Source organism: Caretta caretta, chromosome 1, assembly GCF_965140235.1.
Source record: "Caretta caretta isolate rCarCar2 chromosome 1, rCarCar1.hap1, whole genome shotgun sequence".
NCBI classification, from domain to species: Eukaryota; Metazoa; Chordata; order Testudines; family Cheloniidae; genus Caretta; species Caretta caretta.
Window position 1 is genome coordinate 76354958 of NC_134206.1, and position 10426 is coordinate 76365383.

A 10426-nucleotide genomic window follows, 5' to 3' on the forward strand; every position below is an offset into this window, starting at 1 on the left:
GGGAAAAGGTAGAGTGCAAACTCCCATTATAGAATTCCATTGAAACAGTGAGATAAAGCTGAAGAGTTTCCACTTCCCTACAGGAATTATTCTCGGTGTTTCAGAGTGGTAGCTGTGTTAGTCTGTATCAGCAAAAAAAAAACAAAAACAAAAACAAAAAACAACAAAGAGGAGTACATGTGGCACCTTAGAGACTAACAAATTTATTTGGGCATAAGCTTTCGTGGGCTAAAACCCACTTCATCCGATGCATGCAGTAGAAAATGCATTCACGTACTCCTCATTTTATTCTCAATGTGTTATTTAAGGGCTGTCAGGATACGGTATTGTTCTGAAGTAACTATCTGGGATCTGGGATGAAAAGAACAGGCATAGTATGCTTGTTTTTTTTAAAAGAGGGTTCCTCCATAAATAGAACAAAGAAATGTGTCCACTACAATAGCACCCTCATAATGTCTGTGTTTGTCTGTCATGTTAGACATGGGCATTATACCACACCATTTTAGTTGAGGTACTATATTTGAATGCAGCTATCTAACAAAAGCTTACATAACCATAAGAACATAAGAATGGCCATACTGGGTCAGACCAAAGGTCCATCTAGTCCAGTATCCTGTCTTCCGACAGTGGCCAATGCCTGGTGCTCCAGAGGGAAAGAATAGAACAGGTAATCATCAATCATGTGATTTAAAAAAATATATACGTTCGATTGTATTTTTCAATCTTTTGACTTGTCTTACAAGATGGATATAAGAGAGAGTTTCATAGTGGTAGCCGTGTTAGTCTGTATCAGCAAAAAGAACAAGGAGTACTTGTGGCACCTTAGAGACAAACAAATTTATTTGAGCATAAGCTTTCATGGGCTAAAGCCCACTTCATCGGATGCATGCAGTGGAAAATACAGTAGGAAGATAGATAGATAGATATGAAACATGAAAAAATGGGGGTTGCCATACCAACTATAATGAGAGTAATCGACTAACGTGGGCTATTATCAGCAGGAGAAAAAAAAACTTTTGTAGTGATAATCAGGATGGCCCATTTCAAACAGTTGACAAGAAGGTGTGAGTAACAGTAGGGAGAAAATTAGCATGGGGAAATAGTTTTTAGTTTGTGTAATGACGCATCCACTCCCAGTCTTTATTCAAGCCTCATTTAATGGTGTCCAGCTTGCAAATTAATTCCAGTTCTGCAGTTGGAGTCTGTTTTTGAAGGTTTTTTTGTTGAATAATTGCGACTTTTAGGTCTGTAATTGAGTGTCCAAGGAGATTGAAGTGTTCTCCGACTAGTTTTTTAATGTTATAATCCTTGATGTCTGACTTGTGTCCATTTATTCTTTTGCATAGAGACAGTCCAGTTTGGCCAATGTACATGGCAGAGGGGCTGGCACATGATGGCATATATCACATTGGTAGATGTGCAGGTGAACGAGCCTCTGATAGTGTGGCTGATGTGATTAGGTCTTATGATGGTGTCCCTTGAATAGATATGTGGACACAGTTGGCAACGGACTTTGTTGCAAGGATAGGTTCCTGGGTTAGCGTTTTTGGTGTGTGGCTGCTGGTGAGTATTTGCTTCAGGTTGGGGAGCTGTCTGTAAGCAAGGACTGGCCTGTCTCCCAAGATCTGTGAGAGTGATGGGTTGTCCTTCAGGATAGGTTGTAGATCCTTGATGATGCGCTGGAGAGGTTTTAGTTGGGGGCTGAAGGTGATGGCTAGTGGCATTCTGTTACTTTCTTTGTTGGGCCTGTCCTGTAGTAGGTGATTTCTGGGTACTCTTCTGGCTCTGTCAATCTGTTTCTTCACTTCATCAGGTGGTATTGTAGTTGTAAGAATGCTTGATAGAGATCTTGTAGGTGTGTGTCTCTGTGTGAGGGGTTGATGCAAATGCGGTTGTATCATAGAGCTTGGCTGTAGACAATGGATCATGTGGTGTGGTCTGGATGAAAACTGGAGGCAGGTAGGTAGGAATATCGGTCAGTAGGTTTCTGGTATAGGGTGTTGTTTATGTGACCATCGCTTATTAACACTGTAGTGTCCAGGAAGTGGATCTCTTGTGTGGACTGGTCCAGGCTAAGGTTGATGGTGGGATGGAAATTGTTGAAATCATGGTGGAATTCTTCAAGGGCTTCTTTTCCATGGGTCCAGATGATGATGTCATCAACATAGCACAAGTTGACTAGGGGCGTTAGGGGATGAGAAAGTATAATTCTTAAACAAAGGCAAGATGGAAAGAGTGGATGGTAAAGCTCACCATTACTCATCAGGGTTTCAGTCTTGGCTTTATTATATATTTATATTACAGTAGCATCTAGAGACCCCACCTGGGTTTGAGACCTTGTTTTGCTATGCACTGTACACATTCATACTCAAAGAGACAGTCCATGCCTAGAAGAATTCAGAATCCACATAGATAACAGTTGAGAGGGGAAAACAGAGACACAGGGAAATTCAGTGTTTTCCCCTAGATCACAGAGCAGGTAAGTGGCAGAGATGACCTGAGATAGAACCCAAGTGTCCCAAGCCCCAGTCCCAAACATTAGAGAAACTGGAGATGTGGCAGATTTATTACATTAGTTTGTCATGTATTCCAATCAATGAACCATTGTTGTCTATTATACTTTAAATTAATATTTTCCAGTGATATATGGCAGGACATTCAACTCCTGTCATAGTCATCTAAGATATCGAGTCTCATTCCTCCAACTTTAATTGCTGATGAATCTGCATTTTTCAAGGAAGTAGTTTAAAAAAAATGCTTGACCAGCTTCAGTGGCAAGTCCCATGATATTAATTCCCTCCCTCACAGCCAAAAGAGGTGCACCAGTAGGTTCTTAATCCCCTTTCTCTATTAATTTGATTAGGGAAACTGGCATTATTTATGAATCTTCACTCTTGTACCCATCAGCAAAGGGAGAGTCCAAAAGTGGTATTGTCAACTGTGACCAAATATAGAGATATTGGAATGAATAGTTCCAAGGTGGAACATACTGGGTGCTCTCTCACACACTTTTTTTGTCCTGAAGACAGAGACAGACAATTCTTCAGAGCCCTTCATGTGCCATTTTAGTGCTAACTTTAAGAAAAGGCACTCAGTATAAGCCTTCAGAAGGAAATATTGCCAGAGCTAGTAATGAAATCCTCCATAGGAGTATTAATCCATCCCAGAAGTCATATGCTCTTGTCAAAGTACAATTATAATGTTTAATCCTTCTTTTGTCCCTTCAGTGAATGACACTATTGGGGAAAATAATGTCCAGCAATGTCAAAATCACCGGACTAAACTAAACAAGGAATATTTATCTTTCCTATTCATATGTTCAGTGAATTGCAACAGCATTAAATCTGAATTTTCTATCTAGGACTATGCCCAGGATGAGCTGGAATTTACTGTGACTGTTTTAGCAAGTTCTATTCCTGATTTTTTTTTAAAAAAATGTGCTTCTCTACACACATCAAAAGTCTGAAGGACAAAAGAATTAAAATGTAAAATGAAGAAAATGAATGTGGCAGTGAAAAGACAGGGAGACTTCTCTATAGATTAGTTCTTTGAGCAACTCTTGAGAACTCTTCAACTGTGCTTGCCCTGCATTTACTGAGTATTCACTATTATGTGATCCAAAATTTAGATCTGACCTATTCTCCCATGCTTGCCATTCCTTTTTGAGCAAGGATCTGGGGTCCCAACGTGGTAAACGTGGGGGAAGGAAAATGAAAAGAATAAGGAGAACACCAAAGGGAGAGAGACAGATTCCAACAATCTGACTCATGCTGAATAGTATATGCATTCAGATGTACTCTTATGTACTCAAATAGGATTTTTCAGGGAGTAAGGCACTGCTCATTATAAGTACAGCAAAATCTGGACTTAAGATTTAGTTGACTCTCTCATAATGATAACATTCCCTATTTGACACTGTCACATTGTTCGGTATTTTATTTGGTACTCTCCTAGTGGCTGTTAATATGGTATCCTTCTAGGATGCTCTACAAGTATTTGTTCCCCTTTATTTTCCAACATCAGGGAACTTCAAAAATATGTTTACCCATTCATGGCCTTCCTTTGATAAACTCAGTAGGCAGTTTTTCTTCTATTAGAGCCGTCAGGCATGGGTATAGACCAAACAGAAGGCCTTGCAATGTTGGAGTGGGAGAACAGTTGGGTGTGTACAAGAAAACTGTGTGTTCCCGTTCTTTGCACTGACATGGATGCAAACACTACTCAAGTGAACATCTTCTCCTCTTAAATAAAATTTATCCTAGAGCAAATGACAAGGCTGTGCACACCATTTAAAGCCTATAAGTCTCATGTTAAATGATACACAGGGTGTACATAAATCCACAATACTGCCATGATTTAATCTCATAGTCCTATTAATATAATGCCTTAACTTTGAACCTCAGCTATGGACAAAAGGTTTATGAAGCTCAAGGACTTCTTACCTGTTGCAATTTCTAAAGATGGGCTGTTGAGCTGCTGCATCTGACTATCTGCTACCAGGCTAATTAAGTTGATACTTGTTCCCTATCCTATGGCTCTATATAATGTGGACCCAAAAGACTGGGTAGGATAACTACAAAAATATTTTCACTGCATGCATCCGATGAAGTGAGCTGTAGCTCATGAAATCTTATGCTCTAATAAATTGGTTAGTCTCTAAGGTGCCACAAGTCCTCCTTTTCTCTTTTTTAAAAATATTGCTGCTTCTTCAGTATTTACTAAAAATAATATTCTGTATATATAAAGGCATCTTTTAGCTAAAAGAATTCCAAGGCACTTCAGAAAATATTAAGTTATAACACCAATTAAATGTAGGCATGTATGGAAAAGACATGAATTCATGCACAACATACTGCACAAGGGCAAGGGGAACCTTTGGCCAATGATGGGTAACTGCCCAACCTCCAGGAATATGGTATAGCAATGTCCTTGCAGAGTAAACAAGATTTGGAATTTGTATGTGTTGGAATCACCCCCCCTCCGCAAAGAATGACATGGAATTCTTTATCATCTGCAAAAGAATGAAGGGCTGCGTAATCTCTGCCAAATGGTCTTTTATACCCTGGATGGAATAAAACAATGTGATGTGTTTGTAGTGCATTGCTCATGAATTGCGAAGTTATGACAGAGTTACAAAGAAAAGTGCCAACAAAATCTTCATTTCTAATCACAGCTTCCTAGAGTCACTATATACCGCATATGTTACAAACAAATCCCAAACAATCAACCTGCTGGGCCCCTCACCACCCCTATGATATTTTAGAAATGTTTTAAAGAATTTCAAAACCTTGTACTGGGACTCTATTTCATATTCTTACACCTGTACAAACTGGCAGTTTGATTGCCTTGGGGAAAATTCTGGCCCAACTGAAATCTAAGAGGGCTCAGATGGCGGCATAGGTATCACTTAAAATGTCCTAAAATAGTTTTAGTTCCACAGCTCAGTTCCATGAGAATCAGAATATCTTCCCTTCCCAATGGTATAAAGCCCCATTTCTAGTCCTAGGTGATGAAGGATCTCAAACTTTAGATTTGTGATTTTTTTTATATCTTGTAATTCTGTCACAGATCTAGAACTGAATCTTGCTCTTTTGGGCGTCAAACCACAGTGTTTTAGGGGAGGAAGAGGCAACATTTGTGGGGAGGAGACAAAGATTGTAGGCAAGTTGATGTTATTTATTTTTATAAATATGGTGCCTATTTGAAACTGTTAAAAAGTTAGAACTGTAAGAAATAGACGACTAGACAGACAGCAGGTAAGGAAAGACAAATTCACTTACTCTATAGCTCTAGGATGGTAATTACATGGCTATTACCTCAACATGTGTGATGTATATTTATATAATAGATGTGGCTTTATACTTCTTGTTATACTAGGGATTGGTACACCTGATAGTCCTTCTAGTCTAATAGGTGCACATATACCTCATGTGACCACAAAGTACACCTAAGTAATTTGTGCATGTTTTAAAGAGTGCTAAGCAACAGACTGTTTACCACTCCAACATGGAGATGTAGCCATGCTTCCATTCCCTCATGCTTGTTGGTAGCTTAATTTTCTGGCTAAAATGAAACTCTCCACTTTGTACAGGATAACAATAGTATAAAACAGATGACTAAATAAAGGCCATTTCTTCACCAACTCTTTTGTATGGAGCCACAATTTTTCCTCACAATTCTGTAAGTATTCTGCCCTCTTAAGGTAAAATAGCAACACCAGTGTTTCTGGTCCCTCTGAGCCAATGAGGTGCTCATACTATTTTTCTGTACCCTTGGCTTAGCACTCCTTTACAATTAAGTACTTGTCTTGTCTGATGTTCAGCACTGCCTTCTTCTTTTCTCCCAAGTCTGCACCATTTGTTCTTCCACAAACATCCTCTCTTCAGGGAACCTTACTGAGCTCTCTGGCTACCTCATAGGCTTCTTCCCAAACCCTTTCCTGAATATCTTCTTAATTGCTCTCAGGTTTTTCTCATGCTGTTGAACTAGAAAGACCCCAGCTTCCTATGCACTATGGAAAAAGACACATTTTCTGCTCATTTCCCAGTATGCATTGCTGCAATGTTTCCCTGGGAATTACAACACTCAGAATGTTTTGGTGCAGGAAAATTACAATGCTGTAATCCTGTTTTAAAGAGACCAGTGCATCCAAACAACACCCCCAATGTGTGCCAGAGACGTGTAAACCAGAACACACTCTAAAGTGTTGTGAGGTAACTTCCCTATGTAGACCCTGGTGACATGCTCTAAAAAGTTTTTAGAGCATGTTAACATAGTACTTTTTTCAAACAGAACTACATCATCAAGCACTGGGTACCTTTTAGACAGCGTCAGCAGGTTCTACGCAGGACAGTGAGAGCTCAATAATTTACATCCACCTGGTGTGCATTGCTGCACTATGTAGACAAGCCTTAAAAAGCTGTAACTATTACAAAAGTGTGATATTCAGTTTGGGCTCTTGGGTGTCACTGCTCATGTGTCAGCCAGCCTCAGGGACCAGAAAAAGTGCTGTTGATTCCCCTCAAACTCTTGTGAGCGGCACAGAGAGTGAACAGAGTTACAAAGTCATGATTTTATTGCAAATCTAGCAATATTAAGGGTTTTGTTTGATTGTTTTTAAGCTTCTCGTGATATCCCAATTTCTGGCATCAAGCCTGATGCAGTAGTTCACCCTCAGTTTAGATGGCCAGCATTTCCCAATAATCTTGGCATGTGGAATAGAGGCTGCCCCATTGTAATTATGGCTGTCATCTCCTATTGTTCCCATTAAGACTGAAGTCTGGATAGGTCAGGGAAGACGGCACACCTGTGCTCTAAGGTTAGGAAATTGAAAACTGGGTGGAGATAGGAGAGTGTGAGGGTCAGGAGAAAGGGGAGACTTAGTGGGGTAGGGGAAAGTGGGGAGCAGGTGGAGCCTGATAAAATGGGTGCAGGAGGAGACTAAAGGAAAGACAGAGGAACACAAAGAGCAGGAGCACACTGAGCTGGACAAGGGAGTGTGTGAAGCAGTTAGAGACTGGGGGGGCAGAGGATGTGGGGCACAACCGAGAGAGAAAGCAGAGCTCCATTCTGAGCAGGCATAAGGGTGGCCACCATTTGTATGGATGCTTTGAAGGTGGAATTTTGACCTGAAATAATCATGTACACAAACCATCTCAAATTAACTATTTTAAATCTCATGGTTTTTAAACTAATCTCATAGCTTTGGGGGCACTTACGTTTTGTGAATGCTTGCAGTTACAAATAGTGCAATCTGAATACTGCATGTTCTCCTTGGTTATATCCAGAGGAAATCCGCTTCATATACCAGCTCATCATTTGTAAAACCCCAACTGTGACATCACCTCAGACCCACCTCATTTTTATATAGGATTACTTTGGACCTAAGGCAAGAATATCACCTGGTCAGTTTCTTGGTAGCCTACATACACAGTGGCCTGCTGATCAGCATTCAATAGATGCTAAAATAGGTAACAGTGTTTTTTTTCTGCAGCAAACAAAATGCAGCCAGACCTGCCACAGGATTCTACAGTTTTTCTAGTTGTTTTACCATTGTTTCGGAAAAAAAATCAACTCCAGTGGCAGGCCCAGGAATTCATACCTTACAGATACTTTCTACCTTCTCTCTCGGGAATCTGAGCTCACTGGAACTGGCTAGCTTTTCCCCAACTGTATGATGCTCAACCTGCGAGAGGCCACATGCCCTACCCTCCCTTGTGCTCTTAGACCCTTCAGTTCCCCTTATTAGTTTGGGGGAAATTCTTAAAAAAACAAAATGATGGACATCCAAGACTTTATGATTACACTCTGTAAATGTAGGGGTTTGCCATGGTATCAGCCAAAATTTCCTCAATCCCATTGTTATCAGAAAATGCTAATAATTGGAGAGATAGTAGGGGGATATTTTCAGCTCTCCACATCCATAGCAGTTTAATTCAGAGGTCCCAAGGGGAGAAAACAAAACAAGACACCCAGACATAGCTTTTCATCCAGTCTGAATTTTAATGACTGAAATAGTGGGATTTCCCTTGGGATACTACTCATCAGTTTTATGGGCCTTACCTTTAAAAATGATTTCCTATCCTTCATTCTGTCCCATTAGTCCTACCTCTACTCCCATGTAACAGCCTTGCAAATTCCTCTCTCTGATTAGGTTTAATCCTGGTCCCATTTTGGTCAATGGTCAAACCTCTGACTGACTTCAGTGGGACAGGTTTTGCCCTGACATCCCTACAGCCTATGTAATTTGGATTTTGTAATGAAAAGAGAGGCACTGTGAAAGTTAGAGTCTAAATAGCAGTGAATTCTTTGAACTTTCCCCCAATAAAGTAACTTTCTATTGAAGATGTAATTCTACATTTTATACAAACTGGATTAAAAACATGCATTTCTAAAATACATGCATTTTGTGGCCCGGCCCGCGCTGCTTCCCGCAGCTCCCATTGGCCGGGAACGGTGAACCGCGGCCACTGGGAGCTGTGAGCGGCCATACCCGTGGATGTTCAGGTAAACAAAGTGTCTCACCGCCTGCCAGGGGCTTACCCTGAACAAGCTGCCAACCAAGTTTGGGAACCCCTGGTCTACAGTGATTTGTTGGTGGACTTTTCCTCAGAGGCCACATGTACTTGGGTTCTGTTCTTCCACTGAAAGGGCAATTACTGTTGTTAGAATATTTCTTGTGACATGCAGTATGTTTGCAACTAATGTGAATGTATCTTAGGGGTTTTTCATCTGGAAAGGCCCAATGAACACCTGTAGTTTGATTTCATAGTGAACTGAATGCTTAATTAGCTGTCTCAACATAAAGATCTGGTCAACAGTGGAACAATCAGGTCTAAAGCTGCTGAGTATTCCTGCCTTTGCCATGAAGTTTATTGTTGATTTGAGAAATTAAAATGGAAGCAAAAACTGTCCCCAGGACTGACAACAGTGAGTAATACCTTGGACTTTTCACTTTGTTTTTGAACAGAGGCAGAGTAACAGTCTTCTTCCAGATGCCAGATGTTCTGGAAGAGCCTAGGCTGACATAGCACAGCAATACTCTCACCTGTCTTCTGCAACTTAGGGGCGATGTTTCAAACTTTCAGTGTCTTCCCAGACTTTAGCTAATGGGCTGCAATCTCAGTCTCTTCTTGTCTGAAGGAAGAAAGGAACATCCTGCCCCTATTCAAATGGAAGAGATTTAGGTGGTTGAATGTAATAAGCTAGGTAAAGCACTTTTTATAGACTGCTGTGAAATTTGATGAGGTGACTCCATGTCCCTGGTAAGAGAACATCATTGACAGAACAGCTCTATAATGGAACAGAAAGATGTGTCCAGTCAATGGAAGATACATGGCATGGTTTCCAGTCTTCACAGGAGTTCAGCGAGGCTTCATTCTCTCACCATCATTGTTCAATGTCAGGACTGATAAGTTGATGGCTAAATTTGAGGAGACAGTTGTTGGTGACATTCAGCTGAACACCATTCTGCAAGATCTTAAATACACTGATGACATTCTCTTGTTGGCTCAGTTTGGTGAACTGCTGTAGCCGATGGCCACTCTGGTTGGGCAAGAAGCAGCAGGCCTTGGTCCAGTTATTTATTTGGATAAACTAAGTCCCTAGACATAACCATCAAACAACCTCCTTTTCTAGATTACAACAGATCAGTATTAACCTGTCCAGATGGGACACAGAGTACGCGGCAACTGTCAAATATTTGGGTGATTACATAAACAGTATTGAAGGAGACTTGAAAGATGTGCACCCTAGTATAGCAGCAGCTGCTGCCATGTTTTGGGCCTGTCAGTGGGGATAATATCCTCTGTGATCTGTAAAACCATCATTATACTGATGTTAATTTCCATATGATAAATGCAGACACTGAGGAAAGCTGAAGAACACCGGACTGATATTTTTGATTTTAGTCATTTTCATCAGCTGC